Source organism: Mandrillus leucophaeus, unplaced genomic scaffold, assembly GCF_000951045.1.
Source record: "Mandrillus leucophaeus isolate KB7577 unplaced genomic scaffold, Mleu.le_1.0 Scaffold607, whole genome shotgun sequence".
Classification (NCBI taxonomy): Eukaryota; Metazoa; Chordata; class Mammalia; order Primates; family Cercopithecidae; genus Mandrillus; species Mandrillus leucophaeus.
In genome coordinates, this window is record NW_012106553.1 from 1476591 (window position 1) to 1500836 (window position 24246).

General features: G+C 37.6%; 1 protein-coding gene and 1 long non-coding RNA gene across 2 annotated transcripts in view; one reads left to right on the forward strand and one right to left on the reverse strand.

Annotated features, from left to right (window-relative positions):
• The window catches only part of LPP (LIM domain containing preferred translocation partner in lipoma), a 766241-nt gene that overhangs the window by 326071 nt on the left and 415924 nt on the right, over nt 1-24246 (reverse strand). The gene's annotated exons all lie outside the window — the stretch shown is intronic.
• LOC105553746 lies at nt 11020-17423 on the forward strand. The gene is made up of 2 exons (XR_001008211.1): nt 11020-11311; nt 17223-17423. It is a non-coding gene; the product is annotated as an uncharacterized LOC105553746 (long non-coding RNA).

The following is a 24246-nucleotide window of genomic DNA, read 5'->3' on the forward strand; positions in this document are numbered from 1 at the left end:
ACATTTGTTTTTATTGCTTTTTAATTTTAGTGTAGTTTTGTCCAGTTAACACAGAAACATGATGAACGTGTATGATATTTCTGTTTTGAAATAATTTAAGTAATTACAGAATGTAAACATGTTAAGACCTTAATATGATACCCTTTATTGTTCACATGATACCTGAAGTTTCAAAGAGGGCACATTACTTTTCCAGTGTCACAGAGATTGGGTGGAACCCGGGCTAGAATGTCACTTTCCGACCTTTTTTCCCAGTGTTCTTCCCACTGCTCAGTATTAAGTAAGAGAGTTTTAAAGCACATTCACACACACACCTCCATGTTCTCTGCTCTCCCCACCCTTAGTAAAATCCCCTGGGATGCTTTTGGCAGGATTCAGAGATGGCTTTGGCAGCTGTAGCCACGTTCCTGGAATCCATCTGCAAGTGCTGGTCAGCAGAGCCTGCTTCATTCCCTTTTTGGTATTAGTCAGTAAAGGTTAAGTGTATGTGAATTATCATAAGTTTATTTTTGGTCTCCCACTACCCTCCCTTTTTTTTTTGGTAAGTGATCAATGACTACCAGGCACAGGAAATACATTTCACTGAATGATTGTCTAAAATCAAAACTCCATCTGGGCTGGAACAGAGACAGGATTAGGGATGACCATTTATAACATTAATACCAGCTACATTAAACCACTGAAAGATGCTTAGAGCAGGAAAAGGGTCTTCACCTTTGCCTGAAACTACTTCCAAGGCTGAATCCTGGCTCCTCTGCTAGCCCACGTGCTGTGTGTAATAGCAGCACATACAGCTGGTGATCACATTGTGACTCAGTGCACCACAGGGAGAGAGGGTTGGACGGATGAGGAACTAACTCAGAATTGTAGAACAGAAGTCTCAACTAGCAAGTACTAAATGTGGTCTCCTTCGTTGAACAAATCAAGTTGAAAGAAAAAAAAGAGTGAGGGAATGAGCTGCTAAAGTTAATTTCCTTAAAGTGAGAGAGAATATTTCCCCTTTAAAAATTAAATGACACACAAACAAACCCGTCACCTTCATTGTGGATTAAATGAGTATTATAATAACTAAAACTAGCAGCATAACATGGACTGATGAAGACAATATTATAGAATGAAAATTAGTTTAAGTATAGCAGGGGTAGTCCTGGGGTGGGGAGTAAAATTCATCACCACAGCCATCTGGAAATGATGAAAAAAAGAAAGTATATAAGAGAAGAAAAGGGAAGAAAATAAAGTATATAAGCTTTAGCTATTAGGGACTCAAACTCCTGGCTGCTAGGAAGGAAGCCAATCGAGATTTTATGAACCTAAAAGAACAAAGGCAAGGAAGAGAAGGAAAATGGGGAAAGGATAAGAGAATGAAGGGAAGGGAGGGAAGTGGAAGGACCATAATGGCCACTCCACTCGAAGGGGGTTTACTGCAACCACCAGTCTTATGTTTCAATGTTCTCTCTCTTCAGGGCAGTAGGCAAGGAGGGTCACTCTATATTGAAATTAATATTAAAAACCATAGTTGTATCTTTGTTTTGAGACAGATTCAAGTACAGAGACAATGATATATGGACACAAGGACAATCCACCTTCTTTCAAAAATCTCATCTCTTTTTCTACCGTAGTACATTTAAGATCTAGGTTTCACAGTTTATTCTGTGAAAGATTCTGGTTAGTGACTTTCTGGAAAGAAGGAAGGAGGCAGGGAGGGAGGAGAGAGAGAGGGAGACGGAGGTGGGGAGAGGAAGACAGAGCGGGGAGAGGAAAAGAGAGAGAAAGAGAAAGAAAGGGCAAGAGAGAAGAAGGAAGGGGAGGGGAGGGGAGGAGGGAGGGAGGGAGGAAGGGAAGGAAAGAGGGAGGGAGGGAGGGAGGAAAACAAAGAGAGGAGGGGAGGGAAACAGTAGAAAGGAATGGAGGGAGAAAAAATGTAAGTTTTTAATTTGCCTTTGCAGATATTTATTACTGAAGATTTTTTTACTTGCAAAACATACTATATACATATGTATATACATACATATACTTATGTAAATTTATTAAAATATGTAGTATACATACATTTATAAATATATTAATTACTATATGTAAAACAAAAACAAAGTAGGCTCATTAGAGAAAATTTAAAGATAAGTAGAGAAGTATAGAAAGAAGCCAGTTCCCCAAATCCCAGAAATAATTGGTTAGTGTACATTGACCATTAGATTTCAAGAAATACACACATGTACTTATATATGTATGAAAATATATTCACAATTCAGATAACATATAGATTTATCAATCATATTAGACATGGAAGTAACTAGGGTATATTTCTTATTTCACATAAGAGATAATTAGATGAGAATATTTTGTTATTGTCAGGGAAATAACAGAATTAGGATTTTTTAAATCCAAGGCCCTACAGTTATACATAATGAATATCAAAGACATTTTCAGATTAAGTCTTACAAATCTAGAAAGTGTGGGGCAGAAAAAGCCAGTGTTTGAGAGCTCGGTGATCTTAAAAACAACTACTGTCTTAAAGGGGATTATTACCACTTTGCCACTTACAAAATGCTTCTGACTCCTTTCTACACAACACGTCCATATGATTGCCAATGTTATCCTTCCATTTTACCCAAAGGGAAATGAGGCTCCAAGATAACTACGCTGATTAATGTCACCAACCCAGTAAATCATGGAGAAAGGACTTGGATGTCTGAAAACAAATTATTTTACAGGTGGAGAAGTTAACAAAGAATGTACAATGTTTTCTGAAAATGTGTAATTCTCTTCATCATTTTGAACTATGGCTTCTAGAAATCTGCCTACTGGTGATGGAGATAGTAATGGAAGTATCACCCATCAGGACATAGTAAGATGCAGTCTCTTCTCCTCCCTGATTACTATCATTTTGGAGAAAATATGCCTATGATATGTAGCAAGACTAAAATAATTCTCATGTTAGAACTTCAAGAATTAAGATTCAGCACTGCTAATCCTTGATTTGTTTTCTGCAATACAGAAGACAGGCCCTGAGACGGAGTAGTGACTTGGTGGTACAAAGCGAAGAGCACTGGACTGCAAGTTAGGAAACCTGTACTCAAAACTCTGCATCACAGAAGAGCCTTGCAAATGAGCAAGCCCGTCTCCTTACCCAACAGAAAATAAAGCTATTGAAAATCATAGAGGTACTAGGTAATGTGCCTGGCACCATGTGTGTTATGCAGAAGGAGCTAACTCAACATTATACCAGCCTACCATTTACCATCTCAGAGAGTGAGCCCACAATCCACTAACTTATATAATGAATGTCCGTTCCTCCAACCTGGTGCCACTCAGCTCAACAGCGGCTATAGTAATGCAATTGCTTAAATTCTGTGTACTTAAAGGAAATTCACCAATTGGTTTGAACCAAAGCAAATTCCTGCCCTATCTGAAGTGTGCAAAGACCAAAAAATATCAAAAGGCTACAACCTTTCCTGAATCAAGTCTGGATTTAAACCAATGGTCTTAAATAAAATAAGAATCACTAAAATAGAGAACATTCGCCTCAGGAGTTAAGAGCAGGGCTTTAAATCAGTGGCCCCTTGTGTGCTTGGGGGTGGAAAATATTCAGATGACAGGCTTCTTCTCCAATAGGGCTTCTTTCCAAACACTTCCATGCGTCTCTGGTCATTACAGAAAGCTCAGGGTCCTAAAAGATCATCATATTTTATTCCTCAAATCCCGTCAATCACATAGAGGCATTTTCTTGTTTGGCTTGATAGAATAGATGAGAATGATCCCACATGATCCTAACAGGCAAGAACAACTGGTGAGAACCCATTTCTCAGCATGCTTCAATCAAGAAGTCCACGTCATCAGCAGCGCTAATTTAATTTAAAAAAAGCGGTGGTGCTATAATTGGCTTGCCATTCTAGCTAGTGGGTTTCCAGGGTAACCGTGTTCTTGCCACAGATAAAATCTACCTAGTAGCACAAAGACTAAGGGTTTGGGGAAGAGTCAGCATCAAATGAGAGGTCAAGAATTCAGCCTCAAGAGAGCTACACCAAAAGCATATTTAGTTAAGGTGGACTGGATCCAAAATCTGAGCCCTGTCACGTACTAGCTGTACCATTTCAGACAAAAAATATACAACTTCTCTAGGCCTTGTTTCCTCATCTGTAAGATGAACATAATAATGGAACCTGTCTTGTAGAATTGTTACAGGAATAAAATAGAGAACTTAAACATGAATTGGTACATTTTAAATCCAGACGAAATGTAAGATAAATAAATAAGACTATGACAGATGTCCCTAAAACCTAGACATTCAGAGACCTGGAAAACTAAAAACAAAAAATCAAAATAGGTTTTCTTTTCTTTTTAATTTACAACTTTGGAGAAAAAGCATCCTGAAAGCTTCTGAAAAAGAACACAAAATGGCTTGTAAAACTACGTTGTTACACAGTGATGCTCATGTTATTACTGCCTCCCAGGACTTGACTTCTGGGAATATGCTCCCATGTCAGAGGCAATTTGGAAAGTCTTAATTGAGGAGAGCCACAGCTTTTCTGGCCGCAAATTAAGGATGGGGAAACCATCCTTGCTTAGGGTGTGACAGTAACTGGAATGTTTCATTGCTGTAAATACAGCAGGCCCATTTACCATGATTCCCCTCAGGGAAAAGACTCATCTGCCACAAATATAACAGTGATGAAAAAAAGGGGGATATTTTGCCTCTGAATGAAAAAAAAGACATAAAAAAAGTGAGCAGTTTGAAGGGGTCTTTAATATGTAAATTTCAGGAGGGGGGCATCACTTTTATTGTCTTTATTTCTATTAGAAAGGGTATCTGAAGATGAATGAGGATAAGCTTCAGCTGTAAAATCCATCATGTTACACTCCCCGCTTAGCCTCCTCAACACACACACAGGAAATTAAGCTGGCAAAAGAGACATGGAACTACTTACACCTGTGCTCACACTGACAGAACAACTTTCAGGCAACAAGCAGCCAAGCAGTGAGAAACAAAGTTTGAGAGCAAGAACATGCACACACAAAAAAGTTTCTGTTGTCCTAAGATTAAATGCTGAGGCAGGAAGAGATACTATTCTTGAATCAAGTGAGAAAAGATGGTAAAGTGCGATATTAAAATGCAGCACACTGGAATAAGTTTGCCTCTATAAAAACTGTTATGTTCTGTATGTGATTTAAATTAATGCCTATATTTGTGGGAGATAAAATTAAAATGAGATAAATGGTGCCAGCATAGAGCGTGTTCGCTGGAGCAATAAATAAGGCAGTGAAAGGTATTTTACATTTCAGTCACATCTATCCAAACAGGGAGCTCAAAGCACTTGAGGAACATTTGTTAATTAAATGCTATAATAGATTTGTGAGTCACCCGGACAGTTATTATATGTATTTTTCAAAAACAGACAGAGAGGTGAAGTGACCCAAGGTCCTCTGGATGCCACTGAAGAGGAAACCTAGGGTGCTGAAGGCGTGCTTTCTATTCAGCTCAGCTGCTTCTTGGCCTGTTGGGAGAGCCTGGAAAGAAGCATCTCTGGTTGCTGTCCCATTGAACAGAGCTCACAGGCTTTCGTTTATTAACTACCTCAATAGCAAGTTAGATTACAGTTGCATGTAGGGAGAAAGGTAATAATTTTGCCACACTATTAACAATGTATTTCTCCTTTTCCCCCTTACATTACAAGAATATCCTATGAATGATTAAATATTGTCATATCATTTATCTTCCACTTGCAAAATTGTCTAAACTATTGATTAGAGAGAGATGCCCTCTTTTCCAGTTGAAGCTCTTCAATTCTGTCCTCCACACGTCCTCTCTGACCCTCCCCTGGTCACTGGCTTCCTGTTTTAGGAGCTCTATACCCTGCAACCCCAAGGAACACACTTTGTGTTCACAGCTCAGCTTGACAAGCAATCAGATTAACTTGCAAAGTGAAATCAAGCAAAATTGAGAATGTATTGATAATTGTGTATTGATCATTGATAATGGAGTAGACTGTGGCCACTGTACTGTTCTTTTACATGTTAGAAAACTCCCAAAATAGAAAGGTTAAATAAGTCTAAGGAGGAAGAATCTATTGAAACGCTGGGACAATGCCCCTCTGCTGAGCTACCACGTAAGTGAGTGGCCAGGAGAGGGCCCGTGGTTTCTGAAGATGAGGTGGCAAAGCAACACAGCAGTCATTGTAAGTGCGGGTCATTTTGCGCTGATCCAGGTGAAATTTAAGGAGGCTTGGGGATCACCAAACCTCATCTCTTATTTTTCAAAACAGAAGATTCTCAATTATATTTGTATCTTCCTTTTACATTTTAAAAAATGCATTCAAATCCATTATAGTTTGAGACACATGTCAATGTCACACAAGCAAACTCCCTGCCCTGTCTCTTCTGTGCAGGTTGGTCTACCTTTTTGTGCCTTGGGTTCTCATCTGTACAACGGGAATCGTGATCATACCCACTTAATGAGGACTAAAGGACTCTCCCCACAAAAAGCACTTACAACAGTGCCTGCTACTAGGAAGCACACAATGATTGTTAACCATTGTTACTATTACAAAGTTATCGACACTGTTCTCCACGTATTTCCAGCTCTCTGCTCCGCGGCAACCCTATGGCTAGGTGGAGCCATGTGAATAGTTATGGCTAAGGAGCTGTAAGAAGCGACATGTGTTACATCCAGGTCAAAGTGTGGAATTGCCAGTTTGAGACCCTCAGAGCTCTTTCCCTCTGGCATGGAGGTCAGAAGTGTTGGAAATGGCAACTATTAGTCTGCAAAGAACTCCTTCTGACCTATGATGGACAAGTAGCATAAATAAGAAATAAACCCTTGTTTTTGGCACCGAGATTTGGAGAGTATTTGTTACTACAGCACTACCTGAACTACCCTAACTAATAATTCTTACTTGGATTTACAAAGTGCTTATACCCCTATCATTAGATTCAATCCTCATAATGAAGAGAAAAGGGCAGACTATACCTATTTAGCAGACATGAATTTCAGCTCATTTTAATGCAATATTTACTGAATGAAGTTCAGCAAGTCATACTGATACAGTTGCAAGTCAGGTTCTCTAGATTTTTGGTCAATCCAAAATATTATTTCATTGCACTCTACTCACATTAAAAAGCCTTAGGACCCTTGACTCTAATATATGTATCTACTGACACTAACCTCTACCAACATCCTAATGAGGACTCTAACATTGATTGAGTTCTTACTACACTGCTCCATCAAATCAAAGATGCTACTGATTATAAAATACACCACTAGCTATTACAACACCAGAAACAAAAATTACTGCCATTTAAATTATAACATAGGGCTCTGTCATTAGAATATCTATTACATGTTTGTTGAAGTAAATGGCTTAAAATTATCCACAGTTTTTTTTTTATCATATGTCACCCCTCTATATATATAAAAAGGAAAATATAAGTTCAACAAATGAAAGCATTCCAAACATTTCTTTACATTTAAATTTCAACCATTTGAATTACTTTTCAAGTCAAAATCATGGAAGTTCTATGTTTTTCCTCATGATACTGACCTCCGGGCCATCAAGAGTCTTAATAAAAAAGGGGTCCACTATTGACTCCAGGATTTTCTTCCAAGTCACTAATCTCCATGGAAAGCAGATTTTGATGTACATGTACAGACAACGAGTGCTATGTCATGATTACCATGTAACAGCAATTAGTCAGAAATGTTAAGCACGTGAATGGGTCTTAGGATTGATGACATATGTGAGAGGAACAGTGCCTAACTGACGTCTCTGCAACTGTATGAAGTAGGCACCATATTATTACAACCATTTTGAAGTCAGGAATTGAGGCATGGAGAGATTAAGCTGCTTGTTGAACGTTACCCAGCTGGCAAGCGGAGGATACACAGTGTTCCATCTAAGGCAGTCTGACATCTTTAGAGGAGCTGCTCTTAGCAAATATGCTGTATGACTTCTCATAATAACAATGAGATTGGCTTTTTATTATTTATTTGTTTACTTTTTGATGGTGGGGGCACAAGACTTACAAACTCTAAGGAAAGTGCTCAAACACTTGTGTAAAAGTCTTACACAGTTTACATAATGGGCTGTTTATTTTGTTTAAAGCAAACCAAAAGGAAATTGGCTCTAATATTACTACCAGCTCATTTTTGAAACAAGTAGAAAGACTTCTGGGGCTCTGTTTTTTGGTGATCCTAGAAAGAGATATTGGAAACATTTGCATACAGTCCTATTTTCTGAAAATATTGGGATGTAAGTGCAGTGAACACAGATATATAACATCTATCTATACCTACTAGGATGTACATGTGGTAGATCTTAAAACACACTTTTATTGCATTTAGTTTCATATTGGTGTCTATGTTTATACATGAACACGAATGTGAGAAAGGCAAAGAAATCACCACTACTAAACATGGGAGGGCTAAATGTGTGCTTGATCCTCATGGAGCATGAAATAAGACTTAATCTTTGCCCAGAAGGAAAATCTTACTGAACAAGTATAACGATTGATTTTTTTCTTTAGCAGTTCTTTATCTCTTCTCCTTTTTCAAGGACAGTTAGCACAACTGAACAATTACTTAGGAGGTACAATACAAAGCTTTGAGCGTAGCTCTTTATACACTTATCAAATGAGTATAATTTGCTATAATTCTCCCTCCTGATTATATACAGTAGCTATTTCATTCTCTAAATAATATCCTATACTTTTTTTTAGAAGTTGGTTAAATTGCTTAGGAGGAGAATATTAGGCTCAGTTTCTTTGAAGGGTAATATAGTGGGAGTGACTGTATAATTATCTCTACCGGGCTTTCACCCACCATACAATGTCGTCTACTAGATCTATTGCTTTCCTGTTGAGAACTCCAGTTAATCCTACTAGCTAGCACACAGGAGAATGAGACAGGCAAATTTTATTTTTAACTAAGGACTGAGAGCATAAGAGAAAGAAATACTAAGATTGATTAAATCTGGTGCATTTGCAATTTTTATTTTAAGCCATTTCACATATATGTGCTACCCAATAGGTACACTAATTCAGACATTACAGTCATTTGTGTAGCGTGTCCTATCTGGTACTCTCTGCCTGAGACCAATTGTCCTTTAAGCCACTCCACAGCTGGGCTATTTTATGCCTTGCAATTACTACTCTATTCTGGATGGGGAGTTTTATTTTATTTTAAATTGATGTGGATTTTATTTTCAAAATGCCAAGCATTCCAAATGCTTCACACATACTAAGTTTTTAAAAACAATTCAATGGCTTCCAGCAGAGAGAAGTTTAACATAAGCCATTCACCAAAAACATCAGGATTTCTACAATAATTTTTTTCTCCAATATTGCTTAATAGTTTGTCTATTTGCCTTATCTGCAAGACAGAACTCCAGGGCAGGGTCTCGGGCAGTCTTACTCACATGCCTCTGACCAATGACTGCCACAAGGCCTGTCACTTTTACTCTTCTCTGCATCAAGTTATGAATAGAGTACACTAAGCCCTGTCACTTTTACCCTTCTCTGCATCAAATTATGAATAGAGTATACTAATTGCATGCAGAAGTTAGAAATGACAAGATCAAACAATGTTATTCTCCTGAATTAGTGATTACGGCTATCAGATTGCAACTAGTCAAAAAAAAAAAAAAAAAAACAGCCATTAAACTGAAGCTGCCATTCATTTACAAACCGATTACCACTAAAGTAGATTTGAGGTTATCTAGTGTTGGGGTGAGAATGAGAAGCAAATGAGGATGGAATTTTTAAATGTTCTAAAATTAAATTGAGGTAATGATTGCTTGACTGTGTAAATAAATTACAAATCACTGAATTGTAAAAAAGCAAAATAGAAACTTTTGCCAAACACCCTCTTCACTAATACAGTGACTGTTAGTATTTTCAAAAGTGCCTTTGGTGGTCAATTCATATATTTAGGCTTTGGAGCCAGATGGCCGTGGCTGAAACATGCCTCTGCCACTTAGTGCCTCGATGAGTTATATACACCTTTCTGGGCCACAATTTCCTCTGCTGAAAAATGGGAGAAATGACAGGCTACATCATTGGATTACTAAGAAAAACAAGTGAATTGATATGTGGAAGTGATACAATAACTTCTCAATAAATGTTTAGTTACCAATCCATATCTTTTATTTAATTATAATGTTTAATATCAGAAATAATTGACTATTGCTGCAAAGGATTAATCTGACAGGGGGAATTCTACATAAAATTCTTTGTAGATAAGCACTATCCTACACAATACAGATGACGTACTTCTGGTTTTCATTCACAGTCCAGGGCCCCTCCAATTCAAGTGTATTCAGATTATCTTTCTAAAACATGCTTCTCATTTTTTCCTCAAACTATCAATGCCCTGTCTTCCCTCAAACTCCTGCCCCTAGTGCCCGCAACTGCCTACAAGGACAAGGTGCACAACATACAAAGTCATTGCACTGCACCGAATCTAATTGTAGGCTGCTCTCTGAACCCTCACCAATTTTTTTTTTTTTTTTTTTTTTTTTTTTTTTTTTTTTTTTTTTTTTGGCTGTTTTCTTTCTCTGTGCCACTTACTCCATTTTCCAGATACTTCAAATTCCTCGCTCAGCCAAAAACACCATTCTGTCACGCAAATCTTCCTTTCACAATTTCAATTTCTTCTGCCTAGACTGTGGTCAGCCTTGAAAAACTCCTGTACATCCTTTGTGACCCAACTCGAATGTCACATCCTCTAGCTGACCTCAATCTTCATTGTGACCTCATAATAAGACATATACACCCCTACTGAAGCATAAGTTGCCCCTCTCCACCCTTCAGGCCCTGCAGCAACTGTCTGCCCACACAGTCCCAAATGTTATACCAATACTAACCTATTGTGCATTATGTGTGATTCACCTCTGAGCCTCAGCATATTTTCTTTTCTCTTCCAGAAAAACTTCTTCCTCTCTACTTTCCACAAGCCACTCACCTAGCAAACTCCAACAAGTTTGTCAGACCTCTGTTTAGCTCAGATCAGATGCATTCAGGGTGTTATGGCAGGACACAGACATGATCATTGGAAAATTCCTCAGATCTTCTAAGACTAGGTTTGCTTTGTCCCTGAATATGCTTCCAGAGTACCCTCTGCTGACCCTAAATACTGGTCTATAGCACAAAATGGAAAACCGTCTGTCAATACACATTTTGTGATAGGCTCAGTTTTGTCTAACTATTGTCAATCTCCATAACCCTAGCACCTAGAAAGTCTCTGGCAGATATCAGATGCTCAATATCTGTTGAGTGAATGTATTAATCATCTCCTTTAAAAACAGAGTCAGTGGATTGAAGGGTAAGTATATTATATCTCAAAAAGCTATCATTTAAAAGTAAATCTGAGTCACCAGTCTATCTTTCTCCTTGTAGCGTTGCTGGACAGAGGTCTTACATGTTTTCATCCCTATCGTGGAGCCTGAAACCTACAAGTTGCTCAATAATGTTTACCGAAATTTAATAAAAATAAAATATGATGCCAGATTCTGAGCCACTGAACTACTTTCTACAAATGACCAATTTACATGAAGCTCCTCAGTAGGTAAATTGAAGTGATATCACAAATCATGCAGCTAGAAGACTCATTGCTTTCAACATGCACATTTCACAACTCACAGTTGGGTCCAGTCAGTGAATTACCCAAGATCCTGCAAATAGGATCACAAAGAATGCCTTCTCCCTAATCAATATCATTAGTAGTGTCTAACTTAGAAAGACTGTGTTGATCACAGTAGCCAGATTTAGTGTTACGAATATGGACTCTGCCAGCACCAAATCACCAAATACAGGTAGGAAAGCTATAGCTAGAAATAAATAGAACACTAGTGGGTTTTTGAAAACATGATCAGATTAAACAGGTGTTGATATGCATGAGAAGAGGAATAAACAAACTACTGGTTTGCTATAAGTCATTATTTGGCAGTTGTATAATATCTGATAATTCTTCTAGGCTCTATTTACTCAAAGACCAGGAATTATAAATATATCTGCTTCACAGTACAGAAGCCAGTGAAATTAGGGACAAATGTTTTACGTATCACAAATACGGTATTCAGGCAATGATGATAACAGCATCATTCTATAAGACAGGCTTTGTTTTAAGCACTTTAGACACACTTTACACACGGCTTTGACTATAAACTGCTTCTTCTTTTTTTTTTTTCTACTAACCTATGAACAAAGAACCAACTGGTGTCACTTAATATGTGTCACAATGGTTTCTTACCACATCAAGCATAGGATGTGTTTCAATTTTCAAGAAATTAAACTGTGAGAAAGACACTTTATAGGATACAAGTAATAGACTATAATACATTTAATAGTCCTAACAATCCCATGAGATGGGTCCTATTACCATTCCCATTTTAATGATGTGGAAGTTGAGACACAGAGAGGTTAAGGAACTTGTTCAAGGTTCCTTAAAAGCTTTAATGATGAGAAAAGTTTAACAGAGACTCATAAAGCTTTACAGCGTCATCTCTCAGAAGCCCATAAAATACTAAGAATTCGGTTTGTTTCTCTAAATGATACAGTTGAACCAGTAAACTTTCCTCACTGAAGGGTATGGTGTTCTGAGATCTAAGAATTCTCATGGCAAAGTATTATGAAAATAAAAGTAGAAAGATAGAAATTTTAAACATTTCAAGTTTTTATAATTTGCATCCTCTTTGCATTTATATAGCTTAGTTTGTATCAGATCAATTTGCACTCATTTGGATTTTGCTTTTAAGTTTTCTTAATCCTTTCATTTATCTGTTTTCTGTATGCATAAAGATACTGTAAGCTATTCTGGAAATGATAGTGTATTTGTTTTTTGATCTCCTTTCTCCCCTTCTCCACCCTCCAAGCCTTGCTCTGAGCTTACTGGGCATTAAATAAGTGTTGCTGACTAATTAAAAGCAAAACAGAGATCCAATTTGGCATCATATCCCAAAGCATGATATTAAAAAAGACACAACGCAAGCATAGATAGTTAGCTTCTTGTATATGATTAGTGGTATTCTTGGTATAATTTACATAGTGAGAGAACATGGCTTTTTGAACTAAACAGAAACATCCAAGGATGTGGTATGAATGTTGGAGGGAGAGATGGGAAGGGGATCAAAGGAACACATTAAGCGATGAGACTGTGATTTGACTTAATCATTGAATAGAGTCCTTAGGCTGTTCACAGTTAAGATATATATTTTTTAATCTGAGTTATTTGGTGAGGTAATGAGAGCTAACTAATAAAGCTAACATGAAATAAGATACAGAAAATATGACATAGTTCCCATCCCTGTTCATTTTCAAAAAAATATTATTTTATGTATAAAATCATCTCTAAGCACAGAAAGGTTGTTTGCTGACTCTTGTTCCCACATATGAAAGTCAAGATATGATATTCCAGGTCACCTGTGAAATTCTAACATGGTTATTAGGAACAGCAATCAAACTGTAAGCACTTTTACATCATCTTGTAATCGTGCAAGGGAAGATTGAAAAGAAACACAACTGTAAAATTTTCAAATTTTTCTCATCAAAGACACTGGTTAGTTGGGAAGTTATTGAGAATATAAAGTTAAATCTTGTTAATCCATTTTCCTATCATATGAAAATGCCTATTAACCACACAATGAAACCTTTCTTTCTCACATGCAGGTTAAACTAAAAGCTATTCCAAAATCCCTTTGCCTCTAAGCCCTAAGTGACACTGCGCAATGTCCTACCCACCCCTCCCCTTACGGTAAATAGAGAAGAGTGGCACATTCTGGCAAACACATTAGTCCGCATCTACCAAAGTGAAAATCTGTGAGTTAAGAAACTTCTATATTGTCCAGTAGTACATGTTTATAAAAATAACCTTGAAGCTTCGTCAAAGTCTCTCTGAAGTTATCAAATATTGAATGTTTTCATTAGTTTAATATCAAATATGTCTTCATTCTATTTGGTACTTTAAGTTTCTTTGCCATAATAAGATATAATATACATCAAACATATTTATGAAAAAACAAAAACCCCATTCAGTTTTAAAACTGCTAACAATGTTAGCTTTGAATGGGCGACAAAAATAGAATAAAGTTCCTTGAAAGTTATCAAAGTCTAATAGTATCTCACAATTCCTTTCTAATGGGCTCATTACTATGTTAGCTTTGCTTATCAGAATTTTAAATTATAGTTTTACAGATAAACTGTTTTAAAACCAGAATGAAAACTAAATACTAGTGGAACACTGATTTACAGACCAAAGCAAGCGGCAGTCCGAAAGTGAGAGGAGCGGATCTCTATGGTCCAGAACTTGTTTACTTGCAAACATCTGGGGTGAAGTCCCAGACTCAGATATTTGGTTTGCCTTGACTTTATACATTTCTCTCTGTGATAGAGAAGTACATACAACGTTGTCTCTACCACACCAACAGCTCTGTTTAAGCAAAAAGCCTCAAAAAGTTGTTTGTTTTAATAACTACATCACCACAGTTTTATAACAGGTAATTCTGCACTCTGGCCACAGGTAATTGGATCAGACATTGAACCCAAACCACACTAGATACCCAGGAGCTGTGCTGGAGGAAGAATTCCTTCTCCATGTGTACTGGAGAAGAACCAGCTAAAATAATGGTACTGTTGGTTCAGGCTTTTCAGTGTAAGGATACAGAAAAAGAAAAGCTGGGAGCAGAGATGGAATAGAGCAAAAGCCAGAGACACACAGCGTAGGATGAGGAGGCCACGAGGCAGCAGAACATCACATAATGAGCATCCTAGTCTTCAGAAGAAGACTAAACAGAATCACTAACAGGAGCTGCCCCAGAAAACAGAAGGAAAACGGAAGAAAGCTAAATCCTTGTCCAACGAAGACCCACCGGCCAAGGAAACACTGGATGTTTATTTCTGAAGGATGACAGAATCAGCTGCCGTTGTGTCCTCAATGACATTCCCAGTCTCCATGAGACTTGGTTGTCTAGTCGCTGACATGGGTTTTCGGACTTCCTTCCTTCTCCCTGTATACTTACCATAAATTCCCACCATCTAAAGTCATCTGAGGTAACTTTAAGCACATCTTGGTTCCTGCAACCTGAAAGGACCTAACTAAAACAGACCCAAGAAACAATTTCTTTATTTTAAAAGAACTTAGACACACATAATTCTGGCTCACTCTGGTATATTATGGTTTTAAAAAATGACTACGTCTATTAACAGAAGGAAAATAAATAAATAAAATAGAAGGATGGGGAAGAGAGTTTATTTTGTGTCTCTGCTTGTAAAGCACAACAACAAATTATCTGCGATTTGGGAATTATCCGTGAGGATGCTCCTCTGAAATCTGTAATATCCTAAAAGCTATGCAGATTAGCTCGATTCCCTTACATACCTACATTTTCAGATGTTATTCCCTGCTAATTACCCTCAATATGACCAGCTGGGAATGGTGGAAAGAAGGAGTATGGCATGGAAGGTGGACCTGACTCTGGACCTTCCTATCATAGAATCAGTATAGAGAATTCAATTATATTTTTTAAAGCCTGATTATGCAAAACACTTGTTTCTTAACAAAAAAATAAGCTAAAGGTATTTTTTAGTGCATTGCTACATTTGCATTTTTAAATTATGGTAGATATTTTTATTGCGTTAAGTACCTTATTCTATCTCAGCGAAGAGTCGTGGCTGTTTTAAGTAAACAAGACTGTTACAAGAATACCCTACTCTTCTTCCATGGTGAGTGCCTGTATTCAAACCACAGTGCCATGGAAAATAACTTCCCCAACATTTACTCTCTTGGCCACAAGTGTCTGTTTAGAGAAGTGTCTGGGTTGGTCCGGACAACACATCCCCAAGCAACTAAGTGGAAATCCAGGTCGATCACATGAGTTAAGATGAGGATTCTAACATTTGGGATGATGGCCCACACTGAATTTTGATAAATCTCAAAAAAAAAAAAAGAACCCCAAGCAATTTCAATTCTGGATTCACATGTACACAAAGATATATACGCGAGGAAGCTCATCTTAACATTGTTTATAATAAAGAAAAGCTGAAGCTCTCCACTCTAAAAGAGACTCAGTGATGAACCCTTACACTATGAAGCACTATACAGAGTTAAAAATAGTATTGCAAATCCTTTTAACTGACATGAAAAGATCCAGAGGAAAAGAACTGAAAAAAATAGATAATATACCACATTTATATATATATACACACACACATATGTAAATGTACACATAAATGTATTGATATATGCCAGAAAGATGCACAACAAAGACAATGGTGATGGCTCTTTGGAAAAAGTTGGGGTTGGCGGGGAAGAAATAGAATGGGTACTGAGGGAGGGCTGTTATGTTCTACTCCATATACTTCTCACTGCTGAAATCTGTTGTGATAAGAATTTATTTGTATATTGCCAGCATATATACGCTTCAGTAAAGTTAAGGAACAGGCCGGTTACAATGTGTTCCAAGGTACTGCACACATGTTTGGCTGTTGAGCCAGCACAGAGAATGAGAGGAACTATTCCATTCAAAATCAACAGGACCAAAAGTGAAGCTCAGTTCTACCATGTTAGAAGTAGTATTTGGCCTAACTCACTCAATCGTGTGTGTAATACTGGGATGATGATTTCTGGCCAGGCAACCTCCTAGACTTGATGTGGTAATGAACATAAAGACACTCTACAAACTGCTAGGCACTCCGCAAATCTCAAGTACTACTATTATTACTGTTTATATTATTTGACTTCCCAAATTTCCCTGGAGAAATACGGCTAAGTATGTAACAACAAATCATTTGTTTTCAACTTCCCCATTTGAACAACACTGTTTTATCCTGTCTCCTTTCACTAAGGTCTGAAATTAAAACAAACATCAAACGAGGCCGTAGGATTTTATTTATCTGTCACATACTGCTGTCATTAAACACACTTGAAATGAGTGGGTTTAGTTCAAATAAAACTGCTTCTTTCCCAAACTCAACAAACGTGAAGGGAAGAGAAAAGGAAGCTTGAGCTTGAATCACATTCAGAAGTGCTGCATGTTACATTTCAAGGAGAAGATCCATCTGGCAGGCTGACACAGGAATCAGTTTTTACAATTATCAGGTCAGGCAGATTACATATCCAGGCTGTCAATTCTTTCACTGCAGTTTTATTTTGTTATTGGTAGCTCATTCAAAAGAAAAAAAACAAAAAAAAACCCTCCTAGTTATTCTATGTAAAAAAAGCTATCTTCTCTCCTTTCTAGGATTGATTTCAGTAGGCAGCAATTAGGTCCAACAAACAAGGATCTATTACCGAGCGTCAACTGTGGTGAAACTGTGCTTGGTGGAAGTTCAAGAAGGAATATATCAAAAGTCACGTCCTGCAGGAAGTCACAACCAATGAAGATAAACTGTTACCACTGAAAATGGTCCTCGTATGAATCAAAGATGCTGGTACACTTGATTTTCATCTTCTTTTTTATGGAGTTCCTTCCCAAATGTACAGATATACTTAATCTTGGCAATTTATCTCTCTGCTGGCTGAGATAAAAAGAGCAACAGGCAGTACAGGTCATCAGAAGACCCTGGAAAGGGATGAGTGAGTATGTGTGTGTATGTGTGTGTGTGTGTGTGCACGTGAGCTTGATTATAAATAGTACACACTGTAGAGGCCTCCACACTGCCCTCTTCTTAACCTTAACGCTAACTGCTCACACGTCCATGCACTGCAAATTCTCCGTGAATCCCCAGGTTCTCATTAGAAAGTGCACTTTCAAACTGCTTTATCTTTACTCATAACAGTTTCTTCTTCTGGAATGTCTCCCTCCTCCAAATGTCCATTACACTTTAATTATGTTTTACATAGTGCTCAATAAATATCTGTGGAAATAAGTGAAATCTCCTATCCTTATATGTAATGAGTATTTCCTTGCAAAATTAAAAAAAATGAAGCAGAGTAATTTAATCTAATAAAGTAGGAAGTAGAACATGCTGGAGAATTCAACAAATAGGGTGGAAAATAACCTTAGAAATGATATAGTTCAATGCTGTATAAAACATGAACCAGATGTTCACAGAAGTGAAGTGATTTGCCACATTCCAAATAATTGGTAGAAGAGGGGGGACTGAAATCTGCTCCTCTGACTTTTAGTCCAGTCCTTGTGCTATACCATGCTGTTTCCTTACATTTTTGAGAAATGACAGGGATGTGTAATGACAAGTTCAGTGGATTAATAAGTATAGAATGGAATTCCATTAAAGGAAAGACAAGAAAAATCAAGGCTGCCATTAAAACTATGGCATTTGCTTCTACAGCAACTACCTATTAAGACAACGATTGAGACAATACACACTTAAGTATCAAGGAGACCACTCTCAATGGCCACATTTTTTATAAAAACTTCACTGCCAAGCTTTGCAGAAGTCAGTGGCAATGGTGAATTTCTACAATGAAGTGAAATATCCTTCAGGCTTAATAAGTAATTTAAAGTTACAAGTATATTAGAAAATGAAGAGAATGTAGATCCTACAGCCTTAAGAAAATGTTTGAAAGTTCAATTTCATTCTCATACAAGAAAAACAAGACTTGCCTAGGGTCTAATGAGTGCACAGACATTCGAACTTGGATTGGAAATCACATTTACATTCAGGCCAAGACCCAGGACTGGGAGAAGGATGCTGCTTGAAATCCAGGCTATGTAACATGTACTGTGCGACTCCTGAGAACATCCTTTCATCTCTCATCCTGTTTCCTCATCTCTAAAATGTGGGTAAGAATCCCCATCTTCAGGAGTTACTACTGAGACTTCAATACTAACGAACAAATGAAAATACTTTGTAAACTCCCAGATATTAGGTAAATGCATTGAATTATCATTATCAGGAAGGAAGAACAGCCTTTGAAGAGATTCTAGATCAGCCAGGCTCATAAATGTGACCACTTCAGGGGCAATGGCAGGAACCCACAGACTTTGAATTCCACAAGAAGAAGAAAACACAGAAAAAGATGGGCTGCATTACCTGAATATCCAGTAAATCAAAGCATAAGTGCATAGGCCTGAACAATCTATGTATCTCTGGAGAGAACTAAGGTATAAGACTGTTATTTAAATATGTAGAAGGATATGACTTGGCATAGGACAAAGAGTAGGTTTATCTGAGAGTCGGGACTGGAAGCCAGGACTACCGGAACCCACTTTGTGTCTCTTTCTCCTAAACTACATTATGTAGTAGATATTGAACAACAGTAGCATAAGAAACAGATAAGGACACTGACATTGCAGTGCTGCTGAATGATTGTTGAGTAGTGGCTGGAGACCTCACTGAATTGGATGGAATCCCGAGTGATGACTGCAGACCATTTTCCCCTCTTTATCTGTGCATAGATGACTGCTTGGTGGTAGCATAGCACAGAGATAAACCAGTGAAGAAGGGAGATGCGTCAGAGACCCTGGACCATCTACAGAAGGGGAAGTGAACCTACACCTACTACATGTCAGTCTCCGTGTTAGATGCTCTCTGTGCAATCTCTAATTATTCCAGCCATGTTAAAAAAGTAAATATAATTATTCCTGTCTTACCAGTGAAGAGATTAGGATCTGGAGAAGTGAAATGTCCTCCCAGCATTCACAGAGTTGCTGAGTGGTGGAACTAGAATTGAGGCCCCAGATGCCACAGGAAGAACAGAAGCTCTTTCCACTTTGCCAAGTGGACAGCCACATTCCAAGTGCCAGCCCACAGACAGAGGGGTCTGAGGTCCTGGAAGTAGGAGGTCAGGAAAGCTGCTATGTGAAAAGCTGGCATTCAAAGAAGAAAGCGGTTTGGGGGAACAGTGTTACATTCACATTTTCTTAAGTGAGTTTATGTGAGGTAAGTGTTTTTACATTCTTGGATGAGAAATTGGAGGATTCTGGGTACCTTTTTAAAAGTAAACATATTTCCCATTGTGGTACTGGCATAGTAAAAGAATAATAAAATATGCATAAATAGAAATATAACTGGAGGGGTGAGGTGCTGAATGACTTGGACAGAGGGGCTAATATCAGGTCTTGTCTTCCTGCCTTGAGTGAATATTGACTCTATGAAACAAAAATACAACAGTAAGAAACAACATTCTTAATTGTTTTCCTTTCTAGAAAGACCAAGACATACTATAGTTCCAGGTTTCATATAACTAGAGGTCTCATAGTACCATCATCTTTAACTCATAAAAATCAAATTGTATTACTCTTTTATCATAATGCTCAAAGTGTTTCTTGCTTGGTGCATATTTCACACATCATTTTATACTCACATGAGATCCTGAACAGGTTACATTACATATATATCTGATAGCATATTTAGGACCCAATTTTCACCATCATTGAACAGCCTTATGCAATTCAAATACTCAAAAATGTGTGAATAATCTGGTGCTTGTTGCCACGATGGCGGGCCAGTTAACAGCTGAAGGTTGAGTCATATGTCATCACAAGGATTTACTCTGAATCCCACCTAGAATTCCAGTCTAGTATGCTTGGCTGCAAGAGCCACTGACAATTCACTACATCAGCTTCCTCATGTTACATCTGGGGAGACTAAGGCCTAGACAGAGGCAAGGACATGTTCAAGGTCATAGAGCTGGACAGGGGTAGAGGCAGTGCAGGCATTAGAACCTAGGTATTTCATTACCTAATCTCTATAATACCTTCCTATCCTGTATTTGATACAAAAAAAGTCAAGATCTTTATCAAAAACTCATCCTTTCCACCATGAATTCAAAATAGAGCAAAAGCAATGCTGCTTGAACAAAAGCTGAGTGATATACGTTTCTTGGTAGGCAGAAATGAAATCAGTTAATAATCAGTTGTAACTTCATTGACCTTTAGATTCATCTTTTGACCACTGGCAAATCTGTGGTTTTATTCCGCTTTTATTGAGGACAGCAAGTGGGAGGTAGAAATGGCAAATTAACTATGGTCTGTCAGTCCTGGTAATGCTATTTACTATTTTTTTAAGATGAATATTAAAGGTTTGAGTTTTTTACGCATTTGTGTTCATTTGTTCAGCGAACATCTGTTGATTGCCTAACCCATGCCAAGTACCACAGGGTTAGACACAGTGGGAATCCCAGAAATGGAAGCACACTCAAACACACTTCCTACAATTCACAATTTTCCAGCCTAGTCAAGGAAGTTGAATCTACACAGCTGATCATAACCATAACAGGGTATAAACGTGACAAGCGTCAAAAGCAACATGTACAACAACTCATACGGGGTAGTAGGCAGCTCCTCAGGTAAAAAATGAAAGGTGAGAGTGGCAGGTAGGAAGTGATGAATGGCATTGCAGGTAGATGATATTAATAGAGAAAAGACCAAGAGCTGGAAAATTACAGAGCTCATTGAAGAGGTGTAAAAGAAGAGAGGATATGAGCTCAACAGAGTGAGCTCAACAGTGAGGTGGGGAGGTATGGTATGAAGGCATGGGTTTTCGTCTGGTGTTTTTGTTATATCAGTTTATCCAGAATGAAGGAGTTAGTTTAAGAGAAACACTCCTGTTTCTGTAGAAGGACAAAATAACTCAGAGACAGATAAGGAACTCACTGGTTGAGGCAGAGATAGTATTTTGTCAGAGTATCTATGTGGAGTAAAGAAGAAGGTGTACAAACACGCATGCTTTCTGCTCAAAAATACTGATAACATCCATTCTCTTTCAGGTCAAAAATACTGATAACATCCACGCTTTCTGCTCAAAAATACTGATAACATCAGTGATCTTCTCTCAACCTGCTTGATGATTTATAACAAGAGGTACTGAAACTGGGCCCTCTCAACTCTTGTGTCCTCTGATGTCTTGTTTATTACAAGTACAGAAAAGAGAGCACCAGAACATTCATATGCACGTTCTGGGGACTAGATAATATCTTGAATAAATTATGGCATTAACTACAATAGAATTTACTGCATAACCTCTAGTTTCCCTCATGTTCTTGTCTCTCACCCTTACTCAGATAAATGTGTTAGCCTATGTACAGTTTTTGTGGCATTGACTACACGCAGAGAGAGAGGCCAGGTGAGAAGTATAAATACAGCTTCCTTATTAGAAACTTATTACTCCTGACAAAGTAAACCAAGGAGTTGAAAATATTACCTTTTAACATCCAGACTACAACTATGTGAGCAAGGCAAGAATCAGCTGTTGCCATTTATGAATTGGCACAGGAATTGCAACAGATATTTGCTCATGATATCTCATTCTGTCCATGGACACAGTTCCTAAAATACACCACTCATGGCTGATGTTGTTGCTTAATGTAGTCCTCTAGCCCAGTGCTTGATTTAGATTTGCAAAACCGCTTTTCAAGAATCGAATAAACACAGTTTTGCTTTATTTCAGGTTTGTAAATAGTTACCTTTATTCATGCATTTCAAAGACGATAAAGGAAACAAATATCAAACCATCATTTTTTTTTGTAGTGCATGAAGGCATGTCTGAAGATGTTAAAGGCACCATTATTTGAGTTTATAGAAATATGAATGAGAAGAATTCAACATAAGAGACCATTTTAAGTTCTAGTCCCAGAAATAGAAAGGGAGGGAAGACTTCACAAAGGTGTCTACCATAGGGCAAGAACATCAACCCCAAAGGTCAACTCTCTTGCATGATATTCCTCATGATCACTTTAAAAGGTGAGAACATTACAGAGGGTCATGCCTGTGAAATAATTTACAGAGAAAGGGAACACAGATTAATAAGACATTATTTTAGGAATTTTAAGTCATTTATTTATTTATAGGTAATTCCAGTAATTAAGAGCTTATCCTATCACTTCTACATTGAGTATTGGAATGACCTTGAAGGCGAAATGCCAATCAATCACCAGGGCATTCAGAAACCATTTTAATTTCAAGCCTGAATTACCAAAAGTGCAAACCCTTGCATAAGGTTCTGAGATATGAACAAGCTATGGTTCCCAGAGCATTCACAATCTGGAGAACTATGTGGAAGTAATTAGATCACAATGAGGTTAATTCATGTAATGAGAAAAAAAATTGATTGAAAAAAAAAATCAAACCAAAAAAACAAAACAGCAGAAAATAGTGCAACCAACTCAAGCACAATTCTAGAAAGAGTTTGTATGACTTTCAGGGTAAGAAGGAAATATAACTCAGGTTTAATTTTGTATATGTTAGTGATCATTTTATTCTTAATCACTAGAGCTAACAATTATTGGCCATTTACTATATGACAGATACTATGGTGTATGTTTAATTCTTGCAATCTTCCCAATAAACCTACGAGACAAAACATATCATTTCTTTCCTTTCAAAAGTAAAAAACAAAAAGAAAAAACTGAAGCACAGAGAAGGATTAATTAAACTTTCTAAGCTCAAACAACTAGTAAATATGAAACTAGGGTTTGATCTCAGACAGGGCAACTCCAGAGCCCTTGTATTTAACCATTATTTAGAGTGGCCTCGACTTTGACAAAAAGTAAAGCCAGTGTGAGCAAATAGCTCAGAAGAGTGATGACAACTGTTCTTATCAAGGCAATCCTCAACAAAGATCTAGATCCAGTGGTTCAAAGTTTAATCCTCATGGCATTTGATCCAACAGTGTTGATACCTTGATCACACACTCAACTCTTGAAGCACATTTTTCACTCCATTCCTGGACATCACTGTCCTTTGCATCTCCTCCCACCTCCATGTTTCTTGTTCCAGGCATTCTTTCATAGTTCCTCTATTTTTTCCATGACATCAAAATATTCATGGCTTCATCCATTACCTTAAGTGATATGATCCAGGCTCAAAGCTTTAAATGTCTATCTGTTGACACCTACATCTATATCAAGTCAAGAGCTTGCCCTGTACCCCAGACTCAAATATGCAACTGTCTACTCAACCAATACTTGAACCTCTAAAAGGTAGCTCAAATATAACATATTCAAAGCCAAACTGCTGAACGTCCTTTCTCCTTTCTCTTCTAACAACAAAAACAGAAGCAAAACTACTTATCTTCCTATCTCCAGAAATCTCACTAAATAGCAAGTCCACTCTTCTCCTTGCTCAGGGTAAAAACCTAGGAGCCATTCTTGACTCTTCTATCACTCTTATATTCCACATCTGATCTGCTCACAAAAGTTGTTGAGGCTACAATTGAAATATATCCAGAATCCCACTACTTCTGATCCCCTTCCCCAACACCAATGATACCTACCAAGTCCAACCAACTATCATTTTGAGTTTGATTGTAATTTCTAGTTTCTGTTGTCATTTCTGGTTTGGATTACCACAGAGCCTACAG